Source organism: Triticum urartu, chromosome 7A (genome assembly GCF_056163025.1).
Source record: "Triticum urartu cultivar PI428250 chromosome 7A, HENAU_Tu73, whole genome shotgun sequence".
Classification (NCBI taxonomy): Eukaryota; Viridiplantae; Streptophyta; class Magnoliopsida; order Poales; family Poaceae; genus Triticum; species Triticum urartu.
In genome coordinates, this window is record NC_141879.1 from 489427750 (window position 1) to 489432829 (window position 5080).

The window sequence follows — 5080 nt, forward strand, 5'->3', positions numbered from 1 at the left end:
AGGTGTTGCCTAATGGCTTGCTTGCTCTAAATGCTTAGTGATATGCTTCAAAAGCCCTCAACCACTTTCTCATATCCAAATATGCCCCAAACCAAAAGTCAAACTCGGCCCCACCGATTTCATCTATTCGACGCCACCGAGTTCATTTGACATAGCCATAGCCAGAAACCCTAATCAGTTAGGTCTCACCGATAGGGATCTCGGTCTCACCAAGATGGGATTGCAAACTCTCTGTTTCCCTTCATAACATTTTGGTCTAACTGAGATGAGCGATCGGTCCCACCGAGTTCATAATGCAAACTCTCTGTTTCCTTCTTGTAACGTTTCGGTCTCACCGAAATGAGTTATCGGTCCCACCGAGTTTGCCTGACCAACTCTTTGTTTGCCTATTACAGAAATCGGTCTCACCGAGTTCATGTGATCGGTCTCACCGAGATTACGTTATGCCCTACCTAATGAAATCGGTCCCACTCAGTTGACATGTCGGTCCCACCGAAAAGCCTAACGTTCACATTTTGAACTATATTGGTCCGACTGAGTTTCATGATTTGGTCCCACCGAGTTTGGTAAATTGTGTGTAACGAGTAGATTTTGTTTGGAGGCTATATATACCCCTCCACCCACTCTTCATTTGTGGAGAGAGCCATCAGAACGTGCCTACACTTCCAGCATTCATTTTCTGAGAGAGAACCACCTACTCATGTGTTGAGACCAAGAAATTCCAATCCAACCACAAGAATCTTGATCTCTAGCCTTCCCCAAGTTGCTTTCCACTCAAATCATCTTTCCACCAAATCCAAATCAGTGAGAGAGAGCTGAGTGTTGGGGAGACTATCATTTGAAGCACAAGAGCAAGGAGTTCATCATCAGCACACCATCTATTACCTTTTGGAGAATGGTGTCTCTTAGATTGGTTGGGTGTCACTTGGGACCCTCCGTCAAGAATGCGGATTTGAACCAAGGAGTTTGTACGGGCAAGGAGATCGCCTACTTCGTAAAGATCTACCCTAGTGAGGCAAGTCCTTCGTGGGTGATGGCCATGGTGGGATAGACAAGGTTGCTTCTTCGTGGACCCTTTGTGGGTGGAGCCCTCCGTGGACTCGCACAACCATTACCCTTCGTGGGTTGAAGTCTCCATCAACGTGGATGTATGATAGCACCACCTATCGGAACCAAGCCAAAAATCTACGTGTCTACATTGTGTTTGCTCCATCCAAACTCCTCCCTTTACCTACATGTGCAATGTTTTTCATTCCGCTACTATGCTCTTAGATTTGTATGTGTAGGTTGATTACTTGACTTGTGTTAAGTTGCTAAAATCTGCCAAGACTTGAAATTGGGAAAATGATAGATTTTTATTTGGTCAAGTAGTCTAATCACCCCCCTCTAGACATACTTTCGATCCTACATCAGTCAACTTTACAACTACAATTCGTCATGTTTTCAGGAAGGGTCACGTATCGAAGCCTTTAGGCAAGTCCACATACTCGACCATCATATAGTCTTCTATGATTGATAACACTCACCGCATACACATGAGAAAAACGTTTCAACCAGACACATAGAAAGATAAAGGCTTATAGTTTTGCCTCCCATCATATTCACTGATGACCCACATGTGGCACCCCGGCTCAGAGAAACCGGAACGCCCCATATTCCAGCCCAGAGATCAAGATGAAGTCTTCTGGAATACGTCACTGCTTAGTATAGAACAAACCAGCTCTCTATTAAAACACAAATAGGAATACATGGTCTCTGATATTACAATGAATAACATCGGCACGGCGACACTACGCCAACCACGCTTGCTCTATACAAGCAGCATAACAAATCGAGGCAGCGGAACAACGAATGGCGATGATGGACTCCAGTCTGCAAGGAATCTGGCTGGAACGTTTATCCTAGCTCACGAACATAGGAACAACACCAAACAAGCAAGCAATCCAGGCACGACCTGCAAACTGGCATGACACGCCAGGTCAGTACATTGAATGTACTTGCAAGCTCACAATAATTAGAAGCATTCAAGACAAACAACAGCATGGCAATTACATGTTAAGCAAGAATTATCATGAGATCATCAAGATAACATGGCATGAACGATATGAACATAATATCGCTAGAACAATATGAGCATGGCATGAACATATAAATCTGACGAGACTAGCATGCAACATGATGACCCTATATGCACCACTTATTTTGCTCGAGTTACCTCGTAACCATCACATGCGTCACTTACCAACCTCGGACATCACACGATCATCTCAGGATCAAATCAAGCTTGGTATAAACAATACCGTAGTAATCATTAAATGACCACAAGGAGCTTGATCTTTACCCACGATTCTCGCACAACATCACAAATACTTATCAACTTGGTATCCTCGATACCACAGTGATCATCTCACGATCACAAGCGAACACATTCTTGGCTCAACGGGTTACCTCGTAACCAAATGGTGATCATTCACGGATCACAGCACCAACTTATCTCATCATCGAACCGGGGTTGTTATTAAGCACATTATTATTATTAATATTGACCCATAGTGTGACCGACACGAACTGGGCCCTTATCCGCGGGCACGACTATCAATAGATTTAATACACACTAGCACACCGTACCCACACCACGGAACCCATGGCCTCGCACTCCCATTCGGGCGGACCAACGGCGTTCCGACAAAACCGTCCTACTACCATGACACTCTCCCGGTCACTCCGACCAACACCTCCTCGGGGTTCAGTCCTGGGTGGCCCCGTGCCTACCAAAGGCACCAACGGCCACCATCGTGGCAAATCATAAACGGTCCCAAACGGGGACAAAAAGGCGCCTAACAACTATGGGCACACAAGGCTTATGTCCGCCTACCTGATCAGGGTAGCGCGCGCCCATAACCTTCCCTCGTTAGAGGCACCGGCGAGAGGCACGACAATAGACCCAGTTAGGACCTTCCCACTAGGTAAATGTGGTTGCACTGGTCAGCTCGATATGGTGGCACCATGACTCAACCAACAGTTGTTCAAGTTCAATTAAGTCTGATTAAACTTGAATGTAAGAAGCTGAGTCATATTAAAATAACATGATGCAATAACAACGCATGAACATGAATCAACATAAACATGGAGGTGCAACATATTCATCGAGAATAACCATAATGAAACATTAACCAGATGATCATGGTAAGCTGACGGACATAACATTACACATGAGCATATCATGACCACTAGCATCATAAATAAATAACATGCAAGAACTCATCCAGACTACTACCAAGTAAACATATAACCAGCAGGATACAAAGTAACATGCATATCAACGACACTAGATAACAACTCATAAATATGCATCCGAAAGAACACACTGCTACTACTATCAAGTATGACAGATAACAATAATACTAGTAATAAGTGCAAGATAACAAGATGCAAAAGAGCATAGTATCACCGTGAAAACGAATCTATAAGCATCACTGAAACAACGATAACCGTATCAAAACAAGCAGACATTTATTAAATATTCAAGTTGGAAACCATGGCTACTGCATGACTATCATGCAAGTGGTTGTTGTGGCTTGCCTGGGGGTGACGGAGACTCCGGGAAGAAGTGCGGTGAAGCCGCGGAACGAAACGTCGGGCGGTTCTTTCTCGGAGGGGCTGATTAGAGGCAAGGGAAAACGGTCATTTTCACTATACCACCTAGTGAAAATGTTAACAAAAGATAGAGCTCGACGATACGAAGAAGTGAGCATTGGTTTCACCTCAATCGGAGTTACGGTTGCGGAGTTATGAGGTGTGGAAGAAGAAGGACCAATCTGTGAATATTTCTTCAGCAAACAAATCCCTGAGTGGATAAGACAGAAACGGATTTCAGAAAATACGCTTTTGGAATAGAGAAAGCGCATTCTTGGCCGCAGTAGAAGAGAAATACGTTTACCGAAACGGAAAACGCATTTTTAGCAAAATAAGGAAAGGAATACGCTTTCGTTAAATGAAAACGTACTTCAGTAAAACCCGTTTCCACTTACATGACATGGCAGTGGTGGGGTCAACGGGCAGAGGATGACTTGTGGGGCCCACCTTATCCTTCTCTCTCCTTCCCCTGTCTTCTTCTTCCTCCCGTGCCTGGCCACGACAGAAAGCAGGGGAGGAAGACAGGGGCGCTGCCGGCGCTGGCCCCGCCGACTCCGGCCACTCCAGGCCAAGGCGAGAGCATCGGCGGCTTCAGGGTGGCGTGCCGCACCCGTTTAGAGAGGAACTGGACGCCGGGGAGGACGAGAAGAAGCGGAACTTCGAGGGGAACAGAGGGGCGGGCGCCGGCCGTTGCACGCGGGGACGACGGCCCTGGTGGCTCCGGTGGCAGGAGAAGAGCGTGGGGAGAGTCGCCGGAGGGTGAGGAAGTTGGTGGTGGTGACTAGAGGGAGTGAGGGGGTCGGGATGGGCGAGACAGGGAGGCAACCGAAAGGATCGCGCGGCGGCCGGACGAACGCGGCACCGGCGAGGGGCAAGGGGTTGGGGCGAACCGCGGGGACGAGGGGAAGCTCGTGGACAGCTCGGGAGGAGAGCAGAGGGGCTAGGCACACCGGGACCAAGGAGAGACCGAAGCGGCCATGGCGAACAGAAGCGAGGTGAGGCGATTTCAGTGGGATAGAGAGGCGGGGAAGGAGTGAGTGAGTTGCGGGAGGGCTCGGGGCACCCTTAAATAGCCGAGGGAGGGCTCTAGAGCAACACTAGCGAGCTTGTGCAGTGCTATAGTGGTGGACAGAGGCTGGGCATGGCACATGGTGTTTGCAACGCATTTAAGGCGAACCATGACGGGACAGCGACGCAGGGAGATGTAGTCGATCACGGGGAAGCTCCAGGACATGGTTGGACGTCGAGACGAGGAGGGAGGAGACGAGCACAGTGGCCGGACCGAGCCAGAGCTTGCAATGTGCGTGACGCCAGCATGATCACCATGGGCACTGGTGCAAATGGCGCGTTTTGGCCGGGCTGACCATGTCCAGTGGATAGACTGTCGTGTCCTCAGTCAAAATGAGGAAATAAATCGTCCAGAGGCAAAGAAGAGATTTGCACT

At 48.1% G+C, this 5080-nt stretch overlaps 1 long non-coding RNA gene across 1 annotated transcript; it reads right to left on the reverse strand.

Moving 5' to 3' along the window:
- Window positions 1-1705: 1705 nt before the first annotated feature.
- Window positions 1706-4824, reverse strand: LOC125524973 (uncharacterized). The gene is made up of 4 exons (XR_015612066.1): window positions 4032-4824; window positions 3765-3847; window positions 3583-3660; window positions 1706-1961 (listed from the first exon to the last, which is right to left on the reverse strand). It is a non-coding gene; the product is annotated as an uncharacterized LOC125524973 (long non-coding RNA).
- Between the last annotated feature and the right edge of the window lie 256 nt (window positions 4825-5080).